The sequence below is a fragment of the Pan troglodytes genome, chromosome 10 (assembly GCF_028858775.2).
Source record: "Pan troglodytes isolate AG18354 chromosome 10, NHGRI_mPanTro3-v2.0_pri, whole genome shotgun sequence".
NCBI classification, from domain to species: domain Eukaryota; kingdom Metazoa; phylum Chordata; class Mammalia; order Primates; family Hominidae; genus Pan; species Pan troglodytes.
The window spans coordinates 83374020-83400576 of record NC_072408.2 but is presented as its reverse complement, the minus strand read 5'-3'; the positions used below and the strand labels follow the sequence as shown (position 1 = coordinate 83400576).

General features: G+C 42.7%; 1 protein-coding gene and 1 pseudogene across 4 annotated transcripts in view; both read right to left on the bottom strand.

The window, feature by feature from the left end:
- ZDHHC17 (zinc finger DHHC-type palmitoyltransferase 17) overlaps window positions 1-26557 on the bottom strand; it is a 296534-nt gene that overhangs the window by 233666 nt on the left and 36311 nt on the right. The window lies entirely within an intron of this gene.
- On the bottom strand, window positions 22237-23208 carry LOC134807492 (large ribosomal subunit protein eL8-like; annotated as a pseudogene).

Sequence of the window (26557 nt, the reverse complement as noted above, 5' to 3'; positions counted from 1 at the left end):
ATCCAAGTGGAAAAGGCAATGGAGATGTGTACAAAAGTTTCTTGAAGGGAAGAAAGATTACGCCTTGTATGCATTTACTTTTCTGTCTCTTGGCTGCCACATCACATTTTTCTCTTGCACTGTCTAATGGCCATAATGTTAGGTTGTCTCTATAAGCAACTGCATGATAAGGGTGCTGTCTTTGAATCTTCACTCAGTGTATCAAGTTCTTCTATGGCCTATCAAAAGTGGTTTTAGTCAGTTCACAGGCAAGCTCTGGGTTATTAAGGATCTCATAGTAAAGTACAGAAATGTTAAGACATGTATATGGATTACATCTCTTTACTATATCAAATGCCTCTTAGGAAGCTCTTTGGGAATTATCTATCATTTGTTTCAACCATCACCACGTGCAGCGAAGGTACTGGAAGTAATCTCCCTTTATTTTTGATAAAAGATCGTACTCGCTAGATTAGTTGCATTGGATAGTAAATAGTTATCCAAAAATTGCAGGACAGTAATGCATATGGATCTCAGTTCAGACTTGACTTTCTCCTGATAGTTTTCTGTTGTTTTTTGGTTTGTTTTTTGTTTTTTCTCAGTGATGTGAAGCTCACTCCCAATAGTTCTTGATCAGCTGCAACTTCTTGTCAGAGGTGTTGGTTTTTCTGCTCAATGCTCAAGAGACCCTCCAGGTGGACCTGTAGCCTTCAACAATGTTTTTGTAGGCCACAGAGAGTGAGTTGTGCTCCTCTTTGGACAGCTCTGCAACCTACTAGGAGAGCCTTCACAATGCAGGTAAAATCAATGATAGCAAAACGCTTGAATCCAAAGTGTTTGCAAGTACTCAAAGCCCCCCTCAGAATCACCATGAAGTCCTCACTTACCACCTTCATTCTTTTCCACTTAAATCTGTGTTTCTATAAGTATCAAGATTTGTGATAAAGATTTCTTTTGCACTGATCCTCGAGATATTAGAGTTGGAATGAGATTTAGAGATCATTTAGAGTTCAAGTTCAACATTTTGTTTACAGTTCTCTGCTGTTTGATGCCCCAAATCTATTTCACAGGGAGCCATTTGCTGATCGCCTGGCTTGACCTCTTTCCTGATTCTTCATTTTTCTCCAGTCTACTGGGAATTTTCCCCTGCTCTTATTATAAAGAAAGGCCTGTGTTTGTAGCCGATGTGGGCTCCCTCAATAATTGGGCATGACACATTTCTATTCCCTCTGGTAGGTCTCACTCCTCCCCACTATGAGATGGGTTAACTGCTGGATTTCTGTGGCCTCAAGTTCCCCTCGTCTTGTCACACTAGGGACCCTGAGACACAAAGGGCTGCACAGCTGTCAGCTGATTTGAGCTTGGGGCTTCAGTGGCCTTTCAGAGTTTTCCCAATGACTGCCCTCCAAGTGGTTTCTACAAAGAAGAAAACAGTTTCTCCTTTGTTGAAGGCTTCCTCCTCCTGTCCCATTATTTCCATCTATGGCGGAGCCAGGGGGTACCTGGGGACTGTTGGTTCCATAATTTTATTAGTGCCCTCTCCCCAGTTCTTTGATATTGACCTTTGACATTCACTCAGTCTGATGTAAAGTACTTTGCAAAATCAGCTTTAAGGCCCCCCTTCTAACAAATATCTCTCCTCAAATCCAACCTAAGTAGGACTTCTGGAGATATAGCCTCTTGGAGATAATTTAAGCAGGGGAATGTTTCAAAGTAGAATGTTTGCTGTCTTTCCTGATGCCCACCCTTTCTTTGAAGGCTTTGTTCCTCTAAACTGGATAGAATTAAAAGTGCTTCAGTCTTATCTCTAGTTTTCATTGTGTCCAGGAGCAAGAGAGTCCTGCATCAGAACGCTGCTTCTCTTTTAGGTCACTTCACATGATGTTCTTTGTGGATGATCATCTTTGTGGATGATGTTGATGAGTTAATTGCATGAGGTTAGAGCCTTTCTTAGTTTCACTGTAGACAGTTTCCTTCTATAATTAGCTTCTTTCAGTTCCTTTTAGTGGGTATAGGAATAGGAAAGACTTTTTAAAAGTCTTCCTACGCTTTCATTTGCAGATGAAGAAACTGTGGGATGGAGAGGTAAAATGATCTGGTCAGATTCACACAACCAGAGAGTAGCCGAGCAGAGGACTGAACCTGGGGCTACTGTTTCATTGACAAACACTATTTTCCTATTCTGCTTAATAGCCAATATTATACCAGTTTTTTTAAACTGCTTTTCTATTTTAAAATATTTAATTTTTCAGTTGCATTATGCATTCATTTGGTGGACTCACCTCAGAAGTAAATTGTTTAAATCAAGTTTTTATGGGAAAATGCACTTCTAAATTCAAATAGTCAATTTCCTTATGAATCTTTGAAACAGCATGTAACTCCTTGCAAAGATTTCAGGATATCAGTTGAACACTGTAAAATTTTTATGTAGAAACAAAGTAATTCCAGGCACTTCTGCTGAAGGGACAGTCCATGCACAACAGGTGAGGGGATTTAGTGGTAACCAGTTGGGTTAGAAAAATGGACACATTGTCAGCACACAGTCTTGGTTGGTGCAGTGTTCAGATCCATACTTTGGGTCATAAATTACTTATCTCAATATGCTCTTTTAATTATGTTCTCCTTACTCCTCTTTTGTTGTAGCACCTACCTTCTGTCAGGAGTGGTATTAAAGTTGCAAACAAATTTTTGTCAGAACATTTGGAACATTAAGTTATATGAATGCTAATTCATATGTTATATGAATGCTAATTAATAATAACAAAGAGGCCAGGCATGGTGGCTCACTCCTGTAAGCCTGTAATCACAGCACTTTGGGAGGCTAGGCAGTAGGATCACTTGAGCCCAGTTTGAGACTACCCTGAGCAACATGGAGAAACCCGAAACCCTGTCTCTACAAAAAATATGAAAATTAGCCAGGTATGATGGCAAGTGCCTGTAATCTCAGCTACTCAGGATGCTAAGGTGGGAGGATCACTCGAGCCTGGGAGGTCAAGGTTGCAGTGAACTGTGGTTGCGCCACTGCACTCCAGCCTGGGTGACAGAGCAAGACCCTGTCTCAAAAGATAATGATAACAAAAATAATAATAACGAAGACAAAAGTTCCCAAGTTGGAAAATATTTCCTTAATGAATTGCTGTGGAAATGAGGGGGGCAAGCCCATCTTCAACCACTTCAGAGCTTCCATAAAAATAATAGTAAGAAGAAGAGCTACCATTTACTAAGTGTTTACTTTGTGCCAGCCATTACTCTGAGTATTTTACAAACATGTTATTTGATGAGGTAGGCATAACTTTCCTAGAGAGGAAACACACAACCTTTCCTGAGAGAGGTCACACAGCCAGCAGGAAGAAGACCTAAACTTTAAATCCAGGTTGGTCCTATGGCAAGGCTGAACATTTAACCATCACCCATCCTAAAATGTGATGCTTTCTCATTCCTAAACCCCAGGCCCATATGCTTTGTATTCTTTCCAAATGTGTTTCTCTGTCTTCCGGAAAGGTAGAGCTTGGCTATTGGAACTCCGTGTCTTTTTACCTTTCAGAGTAGGACATACATCAGTGCCACTCATTCTCATTCCTTCACTTTCTGTTATTCATGCTTTTCTTATTTATGCTTTTCTTATTTCCATTGTGAGTCTAGATCTGGTTGTTCCATTTCTGCCTGAAGGGCCCTCTCCTAACCCCCTCCATTCCATCTCTCCAGCTGAGCCACTCTCATCAAGGGAAAGCTTAAAGACTACATCACCCAGCAGAGGTTTTTGACCAAACATTCCCGAGGCTTCCCTTTCCTTCAGCACTTATTGAGAGTATAGACCTGTGCCTGTCCTTTTCCTGTGTGTATAGTTATATTGTTTCACTTAAACCAGCAACTCATTGAAAATAATTATTATTATATTATTGAGTTTTTTGGATAATATCAAAATAGTAGTTTTAGCAAAAACATTTATGATTATTAAAAATAAGTGATGTGTATTTATTCTGCATAAACTTGTTAGAGTTCGCATTTTTTTGTTAGTTTATTTGGAGACAGAGTCTTGCTCTGTCGCCCAGGCTGGAGTGCAGTGGCATGATCTCGGCTAACTGCAACCTCCACCTCCCAGGTTCAAGTGATTCTCCTGCCTCAACCTCCCAAGTAGCTGGGACTACAGGCACATGCCGCCACGCACAGCTAATTTTTTGTATTTTAGTAGAGATGGGGTTTCACCGTGTTGCCCAGGCTGGTCTCAAACTCCTGAACTCAGGCAATCTGCCCGCCTTGGCCTCCCAAAGTGCTAGGATTACACGCGTGAGCCACCGCGCCTGGCCTAGAGTTCACATTTTTAAAAAAATGAACTGAAATTTAAGGAGAAGGTCAATTAAATAATAGAGACTTCTTTTCCAAGAGTAATTAGCCATTGCATCAGATAGGAGATTGGACTAGATAGCTTTTGAGGTTCATTGGAGGCCTATGATTCCACCATCACCCTAGTACCGAGTGGTAGAATGTAGTGGGACAGCAGCAGGACCAAGAATGGTGATTTCAAAGGGCAAAGAGACATAAATAGTGAGTGAGAGCCAGAGTTTGAAATATGAAACAAAGCAGAGATGGAAAGACAAACAGCCACATTTTAATCAAAATAGCCAAACTCATGTGAAATCCATAGCACTGAATCTTCAGAATCCAAAAACAATCCATGTATTTGTCCGTTTTTGCATTGCTATAAAGAACTACTTGAGACTGGGTAATTTGTAATGAAAAGAGGTTTAATCGACCCATGGTTCCACAGGCTGTATAGGAAGCATGGCTGGGGAGGCCTCAGGAAACTTACAATCATGGCATAAGGCAAACAGGAAGCAGGCATATCTTACGCAGCTGGAGAAAGAGAACGAGAGAGCAGGGTGAGGGGCTACATACTTTTAAACAACCAGATCTCATGAGAACTCACTCACTATCATGAGAACAGCAAAGGGGAAATCCACCCCCATGATCCAATCACCTCTCACCAAGACCCTCCTCCAACACTGAGGATGACAATTTGACATGAGATTTGGGCGGGGACACAAATTTCAAACCATAAAAAGCCAATATAATTTTCTTTTTAATCTAGGCAGTCTCATTATTTTATGTTTCCAAATAAGACCCAGGAACACTGATAGTTTACAGATCCAAGAATCTTTTGAGAATTTTTACTTGGTTTGGTTTTGCAGATTAAGAGGTAAGTTCTTATTTTCATTGTTGTTTGCTGTTTCACTAGAGAAAACTATGTCAAATAACCCTTATGAATGCAATTAAAAATAAAAGCACTGTTGGCAGCAATATGGCAGTGTAGTGTTAACATAGTACCAACACAACAAATTATGGAATCATTCCATTTGGTTCCACAAGCTTTGATGATAGGCCAGATTAAAAATCTAACTCAAATAATAATAGAAAGGAAAAGGAAGCCCAAGAGAAGAAAAAGCAGATATTAGCTATTAAACAGAGTGTCACGATAAAGTAAGTGTACTTCATCCTCTCTCTCCCACTGAATGCAGCTAAAAACTCTGGAAAGAATGCACAGAGCAGTTATCTAAGGACTCTGGAAAGTGTATGGTCATGACAGACTAGGGAAGGAAACCAGAACTTGAAGTACTGCCGAACTGGTGGTAAGCTTTCTGTTATCCCTCCTCCAGTATCTCCTGTCCTGGACTCAAAGGCAGTCTGAAATCTGGAACTGCACAATGGGTGCAGAAAGAAAGTACTCCAAGAGGAGTCCTCTATTTTGGTCCACAGAGTGGAAAAGAGGGTCCTTATGGGTCAGAGATAGTAGAGAAAATTTTCTGGGTTTTTTGCCCCCATTTTTCATTCTCTCTTGTACCGTCCCCTGGCAATCTTGTAACAAGAAAAGCAGCCAGGCTGGTGTCTAAAACTCCAAGAGAATTATTTAGTGTGATCAAAGGAACTATAGTCTCAAGAATGTAAGACTATATATTTGGATTTCTCTATATCTCTATTTTTCTTTATATATTTCCTCACTGCTTAGCCCCAGATGGAAATGCTGTGCACGGCAGGGCAAGGAATCAAAAGCCCTGGATTTCTAGCCAGTGAACCAGGAAGGGGTTATGCTAGGAGCTTGAAAGTATCAAGGTGATTGTGAAAATAACAAAGTTCAAGAAAATAATCCTATAAAATTGTACAAACTTCTGGGCTAACCCCCAAGGTGCACATGCATAAATCTGACCCTAAATAGCATAATAAAGGATTTGATAACTGAATTATAGGGTAGGCCACTACACAAGTCCAAGACTGGCTATGGGGTGGCCCAGACCTGGGACAAATCCAAATAGCACTGTAAAGATATGAAAATGGAACTGAATTAGAACTATAGCCCACAGAAGGATAGTAGGAACTTGTAGTCTAAACCTAACTGGGTTGATTAACTACAAAAATTGTTTTAAAAATCCATTTCATAGGATTTAAAGGGTTGATAAACTACAAAAATAAAAAAATCTATTTCATATGATTTAAACAGGATTCAGAGTCACATAACTTAATAGTCAAGATGTTCAATATATAATCCAAAATTACTTAGCACATGAAGAATCAGGCAAATCTCAACATTTCACAAGAGAGAAGACAATTAATAGTTGTTAACTCCAAGATTATATAGATGTTAGAATTCTCAGACAGCTTTTATAACCACACTTCAAGAGACGACGACAAACACTCTTTGAAAAAAAATAATGTCAACTTTTATTTTAGATTCAGAGGGTACATATACAGGCTTGTTACCTGCATATACTGTGTGATACTGAGGTTTGGGGTACAACTGATCATGTCACCCAAGTCCTAAGCATAGTACCCAATAGTTTTTTAACACGTATCCCCCTCCATCTGTTGCCCCTCTAATAGTCCCCAATGTCTATGTCGCCATCTTTATGTCCATGAGTACCACTGTTGAGCTTCCACTTACAAATGAGAATATGCAGTAATTGCTTTTCTGTTCCTGCATTAATTTGCTTAGGATAATGGCCTCTATCTGTATCCATGTTGCTGCAAAGAACACGATTTAATTATTTTTTATGTCTGCGTAGCATTCCATGGTGTACCACATTTTCTTTAGCAAATTCGTAAACTCCCTCCCTTTAAACCAGTGGAAAGATATAAGGTCTTCAAAGAGGAATAGAAGATATAAAAATAAAAACACATAAAAAAACACACTAAATGGAAATTTTAGATATGAAAAACAAAATAAAATTTAAAATTCACTAGATGGCTTCCATAGCAGAATGGAGATGACAGAGGAAAAACTCAGTGAATTTGAAGATAGGTGAATTAAAATTACTCTCTCTGAACAATGTAGAGGAAAAGTTTTTTTAAAAAATTAACAATACTTCAAGGACCTGTGAAACAATACCAAAGTTATAATGTTTATATCATTATAATATTAGAAGGAGAGAGGGAAGGGTGTGACACAGAAAAAAAATATTTCAATAGAAGTTGAAAACTTCCTAGATTTGGTAAAAGATATAAAGGTGCGGATAAAGGAAGCTAAGAAAACCTCAAACAAGATGAACTAAAATAAATAAATAAATAAATAAATAAAAGATAAAAAGTCATGCCTAGAGACATCATAATCATGCTGCTGAAAGTAGCCAGAGGAAAAAGGATACATCTAAGTGGAGGATCAGTAAGTTTAATGATTGCATATTTCTCATCAGAAATCATGGAAGCTAGAAGGAAGTAGAATGACATTTTTCAAAGGGGTTAAAGAAGAGAATTGTCAATTCAGAATTCTAAATCAAGTGAAAATATACCTTGGGGATGACAATAAAATAGAGATATTCTCAGATGAAGCAAAACTTATAGCATTCTTTGCCAGAGCGCCTGCTCTGAAATCATGGAAGCTAGAAGGAAGTAGAATGACGTTTTTCAAAGGGGTAAAAGATGAGAACTGTCAACTCAGAATTCTAAATCAAGTGAAAATATACCTTGGGGATGACAATAAAACAGAGATATTCTCAGATGAAGCAAAACTTATAGCATTCTTTGCCAGAGCACCTGCTCTAAAAGGAATACTAAAAGAAGTTCTTCACATGAGAGTACAATGATACCATAGCAAAACCTGGAACCTCAGAAATGAGAAGGGAAAATAGTCCATTATATTTACTTAGTTGTCTACTTTCTCCTCTTCAGTTATTTTAAATATCTATGACAGTCAAAAATAAAAAATATACGACATTGTCTGATACTCCTAGAACTTTGCCTCATCAGTATCTCAGATCTGGGCAGGCTTATGACTTGCTTGTAACCAGTAGGATGCAGCGGAAGTGACACTATATGACTTCTGAAGCTGAGTCATTAAACGTTATGCAGCTTCTGTCTTTTTGGCTGGAACACTCTGTTTTGTAACCCTGAACTGCCATATGAGAAATCCAAATACCCTAAGGCCATGATGATGTGAGAACACCCAAACTAACTCATGCAGAAAGACCAAATGGAGAAAGTCAGAGGCTATGTGAAGAGAGAGAAATGTCTACACAGCCCACAGCTGCTTTAGTCCTCCCTGTTCCCTGCTCCAATCTGCTCTTACAGTTTCAATCACTGTGAGCCCGCATTAGCATGAGAAACCCTGGTGTTACCCAGGCCTGGACTACATATCATACAAAAACCCCTAGAACCAGGCAAACCTCTAAAATCCAGAAGATACCACTCAAACATATCAGACAAAATAAATATTATTTGGACATGCACCCAGAAATGAGTTTGCTTTCTTCACAAAATGAAATTTTGCAGAGAGTTTTCCACTTCCCCAAGAGACCATAAAAATCAAATTAGTTTTTCTTCAAGTAGCACTGATGCCCAGCCCCTGAGAATCCTCACACACAGCAAGCCTATGTTACAGAAATGAAAACACTCATCTTTTAAATATGGTGTGGGAAAGAATAGGAAATAAGGACTCATGGAATTTAAATGCATTTCCCAGTATTAGGGATCAGTTAATGAAAATAAATTGTATGACAGCAATAGGATGGGAAGCAATAAGAATGGGAAGTAGTTACAACCCCAACTGATTCTAGTTAATGAGACAAAAACTCTCACCTACCTGTTTGAAAAAGGAGACCAAGAGAATCATGAATGTGCTCTTCATTTGACCATAAAGCAGAGGGAAAGGCCATTTTAAACTTCTCTTCTGGCTTAACAAAGAAATCTGGCAAACATGTAATTGCCTTTTAAATAGTGGAGATGTCAGTTTGAATACAATTACTAGGGAAACAAGTTCTAAGATAACCAATTAGAATTGCAGACTGCCAGAGGATATAGAGAAACTTCAGAGGACATAGCCCCTCTGAAAAGACTCCTTTGTACAAATATCTTTCACAGAGAGTTTTTAATAACAGAAAGGAGAACAGGGTTATACATTTTTACAAGTGTCTCTAAACTGAACAGAATATTAGGACCGGGACTTTTGTGAACGTCCTCGATTCATCCCTTTATCAGAAATACCTTAATGCTGCTAAATAGTGTCTGCTTCTCTGCTAGGGAAGAATGAACTTCCCCTCCTCCTCCTCCTCTTTGTCTTTCTGAGATTTCTCATGGGTAGTTGGAGAGAAATTGGCAGGACTGAGAAGCCTAAAACTTACTTTTAAAAAAGTATATTTGTTAGAACATTTCATGGCAAGTGATAGAGACTGTTGACAAAAGGAGTCAAACTCTGTACAATATTTTAAAGAGATTTATTCTGGGCCAAACATGAGTGACCATGGCCTATGACACAGCCCTCAGAAGATCCTGAGATCATGTGCCCAAAGTGGTTAGGGCACAGCCTGGTTTTATACAATTTGGGGAGACATGAGACATCAATCAAATACATTTTAAATGTACATTGGTTTGGTTCAGAAGGGTGGGACAACTTGGAGGGTTGTGGGGTGGGGGGCGGGGGGTTGGGAGGAGCGTCTAGGCTACCGGTAAATTTAAACATTTTCTGATTGACAGTTGGTTGAGTTTGTCTAAGGACCTGGGATCGGTAGAAAGGAAATGTTTGGGTTGGATTGTGGAGACCACAGTTTTTTTTTGTTTTTGTTTTTTTGAGATAGGGTCTCGCTCTGTCGCCCAGGCTGGAGTGCAGTGACAAGATCTCAGCTCACTGCAACCTCTGCCTCCCAGGTTCAAGTGATTCTCCCACCTCAGCTGCCTGGGTAGGTGAAACTATAGGCACCAGCCACCATGCCCAGCTAATTTTTGTATTTTTATTGGAGACGGGGTTCCAGGTTGGTCTCAAACACCTGACCTCAGGTGATCTGCCCGCCTTGGCCTCCCAAAGTGATGAGATTACAGTGTGAGCCACTGCACCTGGCAGTGTAGAGACCAAAGTTTTTTTTTTTTTTTTTTGAGACAGAGTCTTGCTCAGTCGCCCAGGCTGGAGTGCAGTGGTGCGATCTCGGCTCACCGCAAGCTCCACCTCCTGGGTTCACGCCATTCTTCAGCCTCAGCCTCCTGAGTAGCTGGGACTACAGGCGCCCGCCACCACGCCTGGCTAATTTTTTTTGTATTTTTAGTAGAGACGGGGTTTCACCGTGTTAGCCAGGATGGTCTCCATCTCCTGACGTCGTGATCCACCTGCCTCGGCCTCCCAAAGTGTTGGGATTACAGGCGTGAGCCACTGCGTCTGGCCAGAGACCAAAGTTTTATTGTGTAGAGGAAGCTTTTAGCTAGCAGGCTTCAGAGAGAAGAGGCTGTACAATGTTTTCTTATCGGATTTAAAAGGATGCCTGACTCTTAGTTGATTATCTCCTGGATCTGGAAAGAAAAAAAAAAGGGCAGGGAAAGGCGGTTCTCTACAGAATGTGGATTTTTCCCACAACAGACAACTTTGCAGGGCCGTTTCAAGAATATGACAAGGAAATACACTTGGGTTTTAAAATATTTTGATTTATTTCCTTAACAAGGAAATAAATGTTATGTTATGCCAGAGTCAGGTGAGAAAGAAGGTCAGATTATAGAGGGTTAAATAAAACCTCTCTGATGAGACTTTATGGTTTGCAGGGTGTGTCTCCCCCAGGCCCCTTAGGTAGGAATTTGGGCAATATAAGAAAAAAAAAAGTCAGTGTTTAGTCTTCAAGACCCAAATGAGCTAGACTGGTGGGGAATGGGGGATTTATAATAAGTAATGAGTTTGCCTCACAGAACCCAAGGACAGAGATACAGCAGGACTTCAATGGCCAGCTGGAAGCAAGGCCCCACACACAATCAGGAAACCAAGAGGCCCTCCTTCGCAGGCCTCAGCTTCCCCTCCAAGTCTCCTTCATTCTTCAGTCTCTGCACACCGCCTCTCCCTGTTTTTCAGGACATGGAGCAGAAAGTATTAACCATCAATAACTCCCACACTAGATTATATCTCCTATGTTCGAAAGAGTTGAAATCTTTGGTCTCAATTCCAAATCTCAAAGGAAGGAGTCTCATTGGCCCAGTTTGGTCCCCAGCATGTCCCTAGAATGAATGTCTATCCCTAAGAGGAGAGAAGAGTGTCACAGTTGAGGAAGACTGTATCTTCATATGGATTGAGGAGGTGAGCTCCAAATTCCCAGAACACAGAGAAAGAGGACAGTTCCTAGCAAATCAGAAGACTTGGTCCAAAAGATGTTCTATGGATGCCTCTCTAATTAATAAGCAGATTCTTTAAAAAATGATTCTACCTTAGTTGACTGCATTTATGCCTTTCATGAATAAAGTCACCCTATTCCATCGGAAATATAATGTACTCTTGATAGATTCAGGAGGCAGATGAGGGAGGGTACTCTGAGAATCTCCAATTCACCCCACAAGTGTTTACATCAGATGCTTTTCGTGCATATGAGAGAACCTGCCCAGGGCCTTGTCTGGGCATGCCCACATCTGACTGGAGGACCACCCGCGCACTGGGAGAGTGGGGTGGAGCCACCGGGAATTCGCACCTTGAGCACGGCAGAGGAGCCTAGCCTCTTCAGCTCGTGTGTGCTGGCCGGGTATTCAGTCTGTCAGGTGGGAGCCTGTTGGCAGGCCCCCTTTTCTTCACTGAGAGCTTTCTTTTAATAAATTTCACTCTCCTCACCTTTCAATGTGTCCACATGCTTAATTTTTCGTGGTCATGTGACAAGAACCTGGATTTAGCTGAATTAGGGAGCAAAAAACCCTGCATCACTCTGTATCAGTATATTTCAGGCTTATTATCAGTACTTATTTGTGATGGTTGGCGTTTTCAAGGCAGTATTTATAGCCTCACTCAAATAAATTCATGTTCCCATTTCAACTGATTGATTTGGAAGAAAGGCTCACATGCTTATGTGTCATTCTGACCCACGTGAACTCTTCACTAAAAAAGTTAAAAGTGTTTCAAGCTAATAAACACTAAGAAGCAATGATCTTTTCTTGCTTTATTGGGGGAATGAAAGGAGGGGAATCAAGAGAGAAGAGGCATTTTTCAATTTACCAAGGTTTGAGCATGTATATTTATTTTATTTTATTTTTTTTGCCTTCAAATGTAATTTAATTTTCTGTTACTTACATTTTAAAATGGCCATAGCTTTTTTCATTGTTCATCTTTCTTTTTTTCTTTTTTTTCTTTTTTTCTTTTTTATTGATCATTCTTGGGTGTTTCTCGCAGAGGGGGATTTGGCAGGGTCACAGGACAATAGTGGAGGGAAGGTCAGCAGATAAACAAGTGAACAAAGTTCTCTGGTTTTCCTAGGCAGAGGACCCTGCGGCCTTCCGCAGTGTTTGTGTCCCTGGGTACTTGAGATTAAGGAGTGGTGATGACTCTTAACGAACATGCTGCCTTCAAGCATCTGTTTAACAAAGCACGTCTTGCACCGCCCTTAATCCATTCAACCCTGAGTGGATACAGCACATGTTTCAGAGAGCACAGGGTTGGGGGTAAGGTCACAGATCAACAGGATCCCAAGGCAGAAGAATTTTTCTTAGTACAGAACAAAATGAAAAGTCTCCCATGTCTACCTCTTTCTACACAGACACAGCAACCATCCGATTTCTCAATCTTTTCCCCACCTTTCCCCCCTTTCTATTCCACAAAACCGCCATTGTCTTCATGGCCCGTTCTCAATGAGCTGTTGAGTACACCTCCCAGATGGGGTGGTGGCCGGGCAGAGGAGCTCCTCACTTCCCAGTAGGGGCGGCCGGGCAGAAGCGCCCCTCACCTCCCGGACGGGGCGGCTGGCCGGGCGGGGGGCTGACCCCCCCCACCTCCCTCCCGGACGGGGCGGCTGGCCGGGCGGGGGGCTGACCCCCCACCTCCCTCCCGGACAGGGCGGCTGGCCGGGCAGAGGGGCTCCTCACTTCCCAGTAGGGGCGGCCGGGCAGAGGCGCCCCTCACTTCCCCGACGGGGCGGCTGGCCCGGCGGGGGGCTGACCCCCCCACCTCCCTCCCAGAGGGGGCGGCTGGCCGGGCAGAGGGGCTCCTCACTTCCCGGTAGGGGCGGCCGGGCAGAGGCGCCCCTCACCTCCCGGACAGGGCGGCTGGCCGGGTGGGGGGCTGATCCCCCCACCTCCCTCCCGGACGGGGCGGCTGGCCGGGCGGGGGGCTGACCCCCCCACCTCCCTCCCGGACGGGGTGGCTGGCCGGGCCGGGGGCTGACCCCCCCACCTCCCTCCCAGACAGAGCGGCTGGCCGGGCAGAGGGGCTCCTCACTTCCCAGTAGGGGCGGCCGGGCAGAGGCGCCCCCCCCACCTCCTGGACAGGGCGGCTGGCCGGGCAGGGGGCTGATCCCCCCACCTCCCTCCCGGACGGGGCGGCTGGCCGGGTGGGGGGCTGACCCCCCCACCTCCCTCCCGGACGGGGCGGCTGGCCGGGTGGGGGGCTGACCCCCCCACCTCCCTCCCGGATGGGGCGGCTGGCCGGGAGGGGGGCTGACCCCCCCACCTCCCTCCCGGACGGGGCGGCTGGCCGGGCAGAGGGGCTCCTCACTTCCCAGTAGGGGCGGCCGGGCAGAGGCACCCCTCGCCTCCTGGACGGGGCGGCTGGCCAGGCGGGGGGCTGACCCCCCCCACCTCCCTCCCGGACGAGGCGGCTGGCCGGGCAGAGGGGCTCCTCACTTCCCGGTAGGGGCGGCCGGGCAGAGGTGCCCCTCACCTCCCGGACGGGGCGGCTGGCCGGGCGGGGGGCTGACCCCCCCACCTCCCTCCCAGACGAGGAGGGAGGACGCTCCTCACTTCTCAGACGGGGTGGCTGCCGGGCGGAGGGGCTCCTCACTTCTCAGACGGGGCGGTTGCCAGGCAGAGGGTCTCCTCACTTCTCAGACAGGGCGGCCGGGCAGAGACACTCCTCACATCCCGGACGGGGCGGCAGGGCAGAGGTGCTCCCCACATCTCAGACGATGGGCGGCCGGGCAGAGACGCTCCTCACTTCCCAGATGTGATGGCGGCCGGGAAGAGGCGCTCCTCACTTCCTAGATGGGATGGCGGCCGGGCAGAGACGCTCCTCACTTTCCAGACTGGGCAGCCAGGCAGAGGGGCTCCTCACATCCCAGACGATGGGCAGTCAGGCGGAGACGCTCCTCACTTCCCAGACGGGGTGGCTGCCAGGCAGAGGCTGCAATCTCGGCACTTAGGGAGGCCAAGGCAGGCGGCTGGGAGGTGGTTGTAGCGAGCCGAGATCACGCCACTGCACTCCAGCCTGGGCGCCATTGAGCACTGAGTTAACGAGACTCCGTCTGCAATCCCGGCACCTCGGGAGGCCGAGGCTGGCGGATCACTCGCAGTTAGGAGCTGGAGACCAGCCCAGCCGACACGTCGAAACCCCGTCTCCACCAAAAAAATACGAAAACCAGTCAGGCGTGGCGGCGCACGCCTGCAATCGCAGGCACTCGGCAGGCTGAGGCAGGAGAATCGGGCAGGGAGGTTGCAGTGAGCTGAGATGGCAGCAGTACCGTCCAGCTTCGGCTCGGCATCAGAGGGAGACCGTGGAAAGAGGGGAGAGGGGAGAGGGGAGAGGGGGGAGGGGGGAGGGGAGAGGGGAGAGGGGGGAGGGGGGAGGGGAGAGGGGAGAGGGGAGAGGGGAGAGGGAGCTCTATCTACCACACAGTCCTTCTCTTCATTGTTCTGAGCATGTATATTTAATTTTTACCTGAGTGATCTATTTTCTTCTACTTATTATAGTAATCTATTTTCTTAATTTCAAAAATATGAAATAAAAGTCATTTAGGAAACATTCAGTAAAAAGTTGCTGTTGCCTAGCTTTTCCATACCTGGAGAGTTTGGAATTTCTAGCAGAATACAAAGAATGGGAGAAATTTTGATTGCCCAAGAAAATGGCCATTCATTCATTCAATCAACAAATATGTATTAATCTCATGCTATTGCCTGGTGCTTGGCATACAGTGATCAGTGAAATAGACAAACTCTCAGCCTTTCTGGAGATTACAGTCTAGGAGGAGAGATGGCAAATAAACAAACAAATACATGAAATTGTGTCATGTGGTGATAATCAATATAAAGGAAAATAAAAAATAGTATAAAAAGAGAGAGTGAAAAGGGTGCTAGGTTAACTATCGTGAGCAATCAAGGAAGCCTCTTTGGCAAGGTGATACATGGGTAAAACCATAAACCAAAGGAGAGTCCACCATGCTAATATTTGAGAGATAAGGGCCTTTGAAACTGAGTTTTGGTTGATTCCAGACAGGCTCTAACAAGCTTTTTAAAGTCTTCAGGTGAATCTTTCTATGGGACATCTTAGTTTGGGCAAGGAGGGCAGTGGTTCCTATACCCTCCATCAGCCCTCCACTGCAGGCTCTGGCTCTGTTCCATGATTATTCTCTTGCTTCTCTTTGGCCACAAAAAACAATTACTCTGCCAAGTGCCTCAGTTATTCAGACTTTCTGGAGAATGCCACAGCTATTTCCACCAACCATAGATGGCTATCCTCAGAATGGCTGGGGCATGGTGGGGGAGAATGCAACTTTTATTCTCATCTCCATATCTCTGTAAGCTGCCCAGACAGGTCCACAAATAAATATATAATCTAAGGTATAGTATACTTGTACATAAGCCACTTCAAAATAAATCCCCAAGGTGAATTCCACCCCCACCTCCCATCCTCAAACATATACACAGGAGAATGCTGCTCCCAATGCCCCAAGTAGGAATTCTGGCACCAACACTGACTGGCCTCATGTGATTCCAGCTTATTTTGGTCTCCATAGCTAGCCTTTCCTACTGAATTTACGGTTCCCATTTTGTTGTGGGCTAGATTCCCCAAGAGCAGACTCTAAGACTAACTTAGCATGCATGACGCTCATTGAGGAGTCCCTTGGTATCAGCACCTAGGGAAGGGAAGGGAAGGAAGCAGGATTGTGCAGCGGGAGAAGTCAAGCTGTGATCCAGTCCCAAGGACAGATTTGGCTGACTCCACAGAGAGCTCTAGAGCTGGAATGGCCCTTCAGAAATGTCTCAACGTGGGTCATGATGGCTAGACCTTTATTCTCCCACATAGATCAGTTATTGTGAGGAATCCCAAGCCACATACAAAGGCCATGTGTACCTGTTCCAGCCAAAAGCCTTAGCTGAGGTCACAGCCAACAGCATGCATCCACCCACACATATGCGGATGAAAATACCTGTAAGGTGACTCCCGCCCCAGCCATAATCTGACTGCAACCACACAAGGACAGTCGGCCCCTAGATCCACGAGAGAAAATAATAACAAATAGACGGTTGTTCTCTGCTACTAAGTTTAGGTGGTTTGTTATATAGCTATAGATACCAGAACACTGAAGGATTCTCCTGAGAGGGTGAGGCAGGTTTATCTCAACATTTTCTAGTTACAAGCACTTAATTGTCTTAAGACCTAACCATCATCTCAAAGTTCCCTTCAAATATTTCTCCCAAACAACTTTCATATCCTTCCAAATAAGGCCAGGTGCGGTGTCTCATGCCTGTAATCCCAGTACTTTGCGGGGCTGAGGTGGGTGGATCACTTGAGTCCAAGAGTTTGAGACCAGCCTGGCCAATACAGTGAAACCTCATCTCCACTAAAAATAGAAAAAATTGGCCAGGCTTGGCGGTGCACGCCTGTAATCCCAGCTACTCGGGAGGCTGAGTCAGGAGAATCACTTGAACCCGGGAGGTGGATGTTGCAGTGAGCTGAAATCATGCCACTGCACTCTGGCCTGGGTGACATAGTGAGACTCTGTCTCAATAATAATAATAATAATAATATCTGCCTTTAACATTTCTGAAGTAGGTGATAATTTTCTTGTGGTAGATGGCATACATATATTATTGCCCTGAGGACACTAAAAAAATGACTTATATTCTGTTGAACACATCTGCATTATAGTACAAAGCCATTTAGCTGTATCCAGTGGGATACTGTAGTTTATTGTTTTGCCTTCTATCTGTTCACATTTGCTATTTCACCCTCAAGCCTTGCTACAGTAAGTAAGCCAATTACTTTCAAGAAAAAAGTCAATTAATACTTTAAAAAAGGTTTCTTTAAGATGTTAGAAGTTTTCTAATGTTAGTATTTCATATGTGATTTCATTTTACAATTGATTTTGAGGGCAGTCAGTAGTGGGAGGGGCTTGAATTTAAGCAAGGCCTTATGCTAGACACTGACTATTTTTGAGGAATTGATATAATTCCGTGAGGCTAGGGTGAGCAAACAAAGGCAAGAGTGGCTGGTGATGAGGTTGCCCAGATAGCAAGAGGTCAGATTATGCAGGGCTATTTTAAAGATTAAGGTTTTTGAAGTTCTTGTCACAATTCTGCTAAAAGAGAAAAAAGAAACCCAAAATGGAAAAATAAAATAAAGATGCTAGATTTTATCCTAAATAGAAGGGAAGCCATTGAAGGATTTACACAAAATAAGATGTTTTAAGTTACATTTTTAAAACAATGCGGTATCTGTTGTGTGGAACATAGAAGGGAGATAAGTTAGGAGGCTATGGCAGTCACCCCAGGAGAAATGATAGATAAGAATTAGGAGGACTGATGATTGATTAGATATGGAAAGTAAGAAAAATGAAATTATCAAGAATGATTCCCAAGTTTTGGGGTGAGCAGCTGGAAGGAAAGGCAGAAAGAGAAGTGCAATTGAAGGGGAGGAAAAGATTAAAAGTTTAGTTTTAGCCATGTTCAAATTCAGATGTCTCCATGAATGAAACTATCAGGAAAGATTAGTTGGAACCCCAAAGAGAGATATGGGCTGGAGGTGAAAAAAAAAAGTTCAATCCAAATTGCAAATGTGCTCCTGCATTTTTTGTTGTTTAATCAAATATACTTTTTATTTATTTTAGCATCTTCAAATATTATTGTTCAGCTTTGCAGAAATGAAGAGGATATTGCTTATTTGTAAGGTTACTGTGAAATGTCTGCCATCTTGCTGACGGTCATGGAGAATACTATAAGTCTATCTCATTCGATGGCATGAAAACAATGAAGGCAAAGAAACTGCCAAGATGAGAAACACAGTCTTTTTTGTATCATTGTCTTACTAACAAACATTTATATCCTTATCTATATTTCTTACTGGGGAAAACTTGTTGCCATGTTTACACCTAAATCACATCAAAGTTGTGCAACATTTAAAAGATGTATCAGGGTGATGCAGGAGGATAGCTTGAGGCCAGGAATTCAAGACCAGCCTGGGCAACATAATGAAACCCTGTCTCTACAAAAAATAACAGAATTAGATTAATTTTGTTATTTAGTTAAACAAAAAAAATTATCTAACAAAAATAACAAAATGCACCTGTAGTCCTAGCTACTTGGGAGGCTGAGGTAGGAGGATTGCTTTAGTCCAGAAGTTTGGGGTTGCAGTGAACTATGATTGCATCACTGCACTCCAACCTTGACAACAGAGCAAGATCTTTTCTCTTAAAATAATAAAATAAAATAAAATAAACTTTATCAAAGGAATCTTTAGTTTTATTAAGTATGTAAACATAATTTTAAAAAATAAATTTAATTCCAAATACTGGATTATCCAAAAACTACATCCAGGAAAGATGTAGTCTTATGGATCTTTAACAGCTAATAAGTTCATATTTCTTTTTTTCCCCGGTAACAGTGAGTGAGTGCTGGAACCAGCTTTCACAGGCCCATGAGAGCCAAATGTATGCATCTCTTTCCAACTCTACATTCAATGATGTCAGGTCGGTAGCTGGAAATCGGCTATGGTGGGAGTGTTTACACTACAGAAATCAACAAACACTTCAAATAAGTGCTTTTTTGTTCACCAGAATATATACCTATATCTCTTTTCTTTCTTGATTCCTCCAATTAAAAAAGAAAAGTTTTCATGGAATACTTACTAAAAAGCCCAATTTATTTTGTTTAAGTACTCATTTCCAAACTTGGGGAAAATGGAACCTTTTAGGAAATGCTATTTGAGTTTTACATCTTCCTTTTTAGTTGGAGGAGTCCAGGTTGAATGTATATGTTATTTATTATTAAAACCATTACATACAAGTAAGATATCTCAAATTATTTGGGTTATAGTGGAACCATTACCAATCCTGGCATTTAGATTTCTGGTAAAGATAACTCTCAGCTTATAGGTATTATAAATGACTATATAGCTCTAAAGTTGGCACCAGGAATCTAAAAGCTCTATATAAACATCAATGAAGGAATATGTGCTTTAAGACCTACCTGGTCTATTTGTAGAGGGGCAGACTCAAGAAGTTTAAGTTCTTATCACATTTGTCTGGTTACTCAGAAATAGTCCCTCTGATGTTTTTTAAGGACAGTGTGATCAGCTCAACCTTACAACTAGTTACATTGTTTTCAAGGGACCTAAGCTATAAATGTGAGGGAATTCATTTTTTAATTTTTAAAATTTTTTAATTAAATTTTTTTTGAGATAGGGTCTCACTTTTCACCCACACTGGAGCGCAGTGGTGTGATCTTGACTCATTGCAGCCTCGACATCCCAGGTTCAAGCAATCCTCCTACCTCAGCTCCACAGGTAGCTGGGATTACAGATGTGCACCACCATGCCTGGCTAATTTTTGTATTTTTTATAGAGACAAGGTTTTGCCATGTTGCCCAGGCTGGCCTTGAACTCCTGGACTCAAGCAATCCGCCTGCCTTGGCCTTCCAAAGTGCTAGGGTTATAAGCATGAGCCACCTGTGCCCGGCTGAATTCGTGTGTTTTTTGTTTTTGTTCTTTTTTTTTTTTTTTTTTTTTTTTGGAGACACAGTTTCACTCTTGTTGCCCAGGCTGGAGTGCAATGGCCTGATCTCAGCTCACCACAACCTCCGCCCCCCGGGTTCAAACAATTCTCCTGCCTCAGCCTCCCGAGTAGCTGGGATTACGGGCATGTACCACCACACCTACTAATTTTTTGTATTTTTAGTAGAGATGGGGTTTCTCCATGTTGGTCAGGCTGGTCTCGAATTCCCAACCTCAGGTGATCTGCCCACCTCGGCCTCCCAAAGTGCTGGGATTACAGGCATGAGCCACTGCGCCCAGACTGAATTCGTTTTTTTAAACACAAATCTCTTATTAACACTTAAAGACAAGTCTTAGACCAAAAGCTATTGGATCAGGGTCTTTATGTTCAGTTCTCTACCATGCCATATTCTAAAACAGGATTTTTAAGCCTTATGGGTATTCTATGGTTTGAATGTGTTTCCCCAAAGTTCATGTGTTGGAAACTTGGTCCCCAGTGCAACAGTATTAGGAGGTGGGACCTTTGGGAGGTGATTGGGTCATGAGGGCTCTGACCTCATTAATGAATTAATTCATTCACAAATTAATAGATTAATGGATTAATGGGTTATTAAGGGAGTGGATTAGTTTTCACAAGTGATTTCATAAAGGCTCAGGTCAAAGAAAATGCAGCTGTCTGCTTTCTGAAGCAGAAATGAATGGGCCTGTTTCATGTCAGCTGAGATACCATATGGCAGAGAAATTCCTTTCAGTGGAAAAACCCACAGGTTCCTTTGATAGCCTTCAATGGTAAGAGATGATGGTATTCTATAATTGGTGCAAGTGGAATGAGAGGTAAACGGGGATGCTAACAGAAGGGGGATTCAGGTGAGATTATATTAGAAGGCAAAGGAGACAGCATTATTAGACATTAAGGGTGAAAAATGGAAAAGTTTTACTAATGGAATGCCTTCACAGTCAGGCAGATAGAACTTTCACTTCCTTGAGATAGCCATTCTTGTATCTCCTACACCTAGCATAAAATCTCAAAAGATATTTGTTAATTTTTTTTTTTTTTTGAGACAGGATCTCACTCTGTTTCCCGGGCTAGAGTGCAGAGGTACAATCAGGGATCAATGGAACCTCCATCTCCCAGGTCCAAGCAAACCTCCCACCTCAGCCTCCCGAGTAGCTGGGACTACCAGTAAGTACCACCATGCCCTGCTAATTATTTTAATTTTTATAGATAAAAGGTCTTGCTATGTTCCTCAGGCTGGTCTTGAACTCCTAGGCTCAAGTGATCCTCTTGCCTTGGCCTCCCAAAGCACTGGGATTATAGTCATGAGCCACCATGCCCAGCCTCATCATGTTTTTTATTGGTGATTATGACAGAGATTAGGAGGCACTATTCAATCACTTCATGCTATATGGTGTTATAGACTGAACATCTGTGTTTCCCCCAAAATTCATTTGTTGAAGTCCTAACACCGAATGTGATGTTATTTGGAAATGGGGCCTTAAGGAGGACATTAGGATTACATGGTAGACCCTCATGATGAATTAGTGCCTTTATAACAAGAGATACCAGAGAGCTTACTCCCTCTCTCTCCATATTTGAACAAAGAACAGGTCATGTGAGCGAATATACAAGGAAGAAGGCAGCCTTCTTCAACCCAAGGGGAGAACTCCCACTGGAAACTGATCATGCAGGCACACTAATCTCAGACTTCCAGCCTCCAGACTGTGAGAAAATAAACTTCTGTTATTTAAGACGCACAGTCTATGGTATTTTTTTTTATGGCAGCCTAAGCAGACTAATGCATATAGTCTTCTCATTTTGTTAGGGTTTGAATTCAATATAGTAAGAAAATTTTCCTGTTTCTAGGATTCTTGTCAGACACTGTTGGAGGGAAGAAAAATTCACCTGTACTGTTTTAGGGGCTCTGCTTGCTACGCTCTTTTAGAAAATTTGAGGCCTGTGGTTTAGTGTTACTCAGTCATTGTGCTTCCCTCACCTCTCCTTTTGCAGATTAAAGGAGCCTGAAGTAAAGATGCAAGAACATGTCTTGGGAAAGGTAATGTGGCTTTACTTGTAAATAATTTCTCCACCTCTTAAGAACCAAATGTTTCTTTGTTTTTTTTTGAAGGAGAATTTGTATTATTTTTATTATTTTTATGTACAGAAAGCTCAACAGTGCACACTTAACCCAGTTTAATGGCAAGTTCATTCACCTTTGCCTTTTCCAGCTTGGCAATGTGAGCCACAGATTTGGGACCCAGGACATTGCCTCCCCAGTGACAATGGATCTCATCATATCTGTCGCTGGAATTGGTCCTGATAGCTTCCACCAGCTTAGCCAAAGCTCCTTTGTCTTCTGAGTTAACCTCTGTGAAGGCGACAGTGGTGGAGGTCTTCCTGTGGACTAAACATCCCAGTCTTGCCTTCCCCTTGATAATGCAGTGGGGGAACCCCATTTTATGACATAGGACAGGCAGGAAGACAACCAGCTCAATGGGATCCACGTGGTGTGCCATCACCACCAGCTGAGCCATCTTGCACTCCACCAAGGTGGTGATGGCGTTAACTCCTGCTCGAAGGACAGGTGATCTCTTAGTGGGGGACATCCCCTTTGCTGGCAGCTTTCTTCTCAGCCTGGGCCAACAGTCTCTGCTTCTCTTGCTTTGTTTCTGGTCTGTACTTGTGGGCCCGCTTAAGCAGCCGAGTAGCTATGTGGCGATCCAAGGCCTGGGTGAACTAGTTAATTGTAGGAGGCACTTTCAGCTGCTTATAGAGGATAGCTCTTTGCTGCTGCAACCTGATATAGTGGGGGCATTTGACAAAGCAGATGAGGTACCTTTTGGGGCTGGATGTCCTCTCCAGTGCCAAAATTCTTAGGCCATTTCTCAAACAGGGAATTCACCACTTTCTTGGCATCCTGCTTCTTCACAACAGCAGGGGTTGGGGCCACCTTCTTCCCCTTGGTCTTCTTTCCTTTCGGCATCTTGGGTGGTGGGAGGGGACCAAATGTTTCTTAAATAGGTTACAGCAGGCCGGGCGTGGTGGCTTATGCCTGTAATCCCAGCACTTCGGGAGGCTGAGGTGGGCGTATCACCTGAGGTTGGGAGTTTGAGACCAGCCTGACCAACATGGAGAAACCGTGTCTCTACTAAAAATAAAAAAAAATTAGCTGGGCGTGGTGGTGCACGCCTGCAATCCCAGCTACTAGGGAGGCTGAGGCAGGAGAATTGCTTGAACCCAGGAGGCGGAGGTTGTGGTTAGCCGAGATCGCACCATTGCACTCCAGCCTGGGCAACAAGAGCAAAACTGCACCTCAAAAAACAAAACAAAACAAAACAAAACAAAACAAAACAAAACAAAAGGTTACAGCAGAGGTCCCCAACCCCCAGGCTGGTACAGGTCTATGGCCTGTTGGCAACTGGGCTGCATAGCAGGAAGTGAGCAGTGGGTGAGTGAGAGAAGCTTCATCTGTATCGATAGCTGCCCCCAACCACTCGCATTATCACCTGAGTTCCACCTCCTGTCAGATCAGTGGTGGCATTAGATTCTCGCAGGAGCAGGAACCCTATTGTGAACTGTGCATGTGAGGAATCTAGGATGTACATTCCTTATAAGAATCTAGTGCCTGATGATCTGTCATTGTCTCCCATCGCCCCCAGATCAGACCATCTAGTTACAGGAAAGCAAGCTCAGGGGTCCCAGTGATTCTGCATGATGGTGAGTTGCATAATTATTTCATTAAATATTACAATGTAATAATAATAGAAATAAAGTGCACAATAAATGTAATGTGCTTGAATCATCCCAAAACCATCCCCTCAACCCCAGTCCATGGAAAAATTGTCTTCCACAAAACTAGTCCCTGGTGCCAAAAACGTTGGAGATTGCTGGATTATAGCCAAAATTTAAAATTTTCATGGTCAACATCTTCCATCATTTGAACTTTGAAGATCTAGTTAATCTTATCTCCTCTTCATTTCCCTTCATGCTGTTGGCAGATAGGTCTCCTTTGTGGAACATGATCACATCACACTTTTGCTTTTCTTCATGTCTGACGAACCTTCAGAGCTTCTCTGGTTTATATAAATCCTACCAGTCCTTAAAGCTCTATCTCATGTCTGAGACTTTCCATGAGGCTTTGTCTGATAATTCTGTGAAGTAAAACAACTAGTATTTCTTTGCTATAAAAGATGTCACCCACACAACCCTAGGCATCAAGGGATTAACAGTAATGCCCTCAGCTACTGCATGAAGGAAGTTTAATTGTGTTACACAAAAAGTGTCATGGGCCTTTACTTATGTGGGATCTATGTTCAGTTCGGACTCCAACCAGAAAGACCCCTCCTACCGGAAAAACCTTCACTCTTTGTTAACAGCCCAATGGTCAGGGAACAGACGACAAAGTCCTACAGGGAGAGTGCAAAACCGGAACACTCAGGTTGGAGAGATTGCGCTGCAGAATTATCCAGCCATTCTCAGCTTCAACAAGTAAAGGCTTATGTACCTCTGTAATGGGAATGATAACAGTTTATTCATCAGGGTTTTCTTTTTACTATATAGAGTAAATACAATGAGATGTGGAAAAACATTTTGTAAAATACAAAAGGGGAGAAAGACAGGAACTTATATATATTAAGAATTCACCAAGTGCCAGGCAGTGCAATGTAAAGCCTGTAGCACAGATATATCTTTCCTCTTGGTGAATCCCTGCTCACTGCACTGTGTTGGAGCATCAGCCAACTGCAACATTAATCTCCAGACTCTTCATCCTCTGTGTTTCCTTTAGGAAGAGTTCCACACTTTGATCTTCAGACTTGCTATTAAGGGCATTCTCTGCTGTTTGTCTAAATTTAAAGTGGTTTCAAAGGACCTTATGTAGCTTTTTGTTATTTTTTAATGACTTTAGTATAGTTATAATTCAAAACTGTTTTATTTGCTCTTTTTAAGGGGTGACTTTTCAGTTAAATAATTTTATTACATAACACCTCTCTCAGGAAAGTCGTTGCCCCAAGAAGAGCCAGTGATCACAAGCCCTTCCTAAGACAGATCTCCTAAGCAGGCACTAAATGAATCCCTGGATACAATCATAGAGTAAAGACCAGTAGTCTGTGATAACAGGCACCATGTCCTTTCATTCTATGAAAAGGAAAAGGGAAGGAGGCAAATAGGTACTTTATCAGTATAGAGTCAAAAGAGAAGGGCCATTCAGAACCTGGGTTCAAATGTCATTACATTGCTTCCGGTTTGACCCTGGGAAAGCTACTTAACCTCTTTGCATCTTGATTTCTCTTATAAAAATCCACATACTAATACCAAAGAGCTGATGTAAGGATTAGTTGATGTAAAATACGTAAAATTTAGCATAATAACTGACATACACACTCACTCAATAAGTATATATCATTTTATAAGAGCAATCTTTGTGACGTATGAACCACAGAAGAGCATATATCCCTGCTACATTTGTCCAGAGAAAAACTCCACAGGAAATTAAAATAACAACTGCACTTTAATATATTTATATTGCAAAGAGACATATCAAGCCAGTGTAACTATAACCACAATCTTCTAATATCTGTTAGGTTCCAGTTCTTGTAAATGGTAGAAAATTTACAAATAGGCCCCCGCTGAGTATAGCCACTTATATGCCTAACAGGTAGAGAACTGAACTCATCATCTTGCCTCACACCAACTGTTCCTTTTTCTGATTATCTGATTTCTATTAATAGTTCACCATTCTCCTAGTAATTCATGCTTGAAACTGTAATTATTTTTGACAAAAACTTCTTCACCACTGCCTACTGATCTTACTTGCACTCAAAATCTAACTCCATCCATCTCCATTTCTGTGCCTACCCACCTAGTTCAGGCCTCCAACCTGGTTTTCTTGCTTCAAGTTTATTTTTTCCCACCAAATTCTTCCTCCATATAAATCTTAAGCAAACTCTGATATTGAGCCTGTTTCACACCATTACTTCTGCTTCTGCTCAAATATCTCCAGTAGCTCCCTATTGCTTACCAAAATAAACTTCAAGCATTCAACATACTTTATGAGATGACGCTGCAATGCCTTTCTGGCTTTGTCTTTAATTACTCACTGTGTGCATTCTCCTTGAGCTTCCCTAAGCAATCTCCCTATTATTGTTGTTGTTTTTACCTCCATAAATCTGGTATTATTTATTATATTTTGAAAAACTTAAACTCATTTAACCTGTCCAAATAATGTCACCCTTTAAGGCCAAAAGCAAATGCTGTCTCTCTGGGAAATGACATAGTAGGTATGCAGAAAATGTTTTTTTTTAAATAAATAAATAATGTATGAATAAAAGAATAATGAATGAAATTAAGTTCTATCCTGAAGGGCCTGTTTGGTAACAAAAGATCAAGAATTAAAATAGAATCATTAAAAGATTTGTGTGAGATTTGATCAAGTAGATACAAAAAGAGGCAAA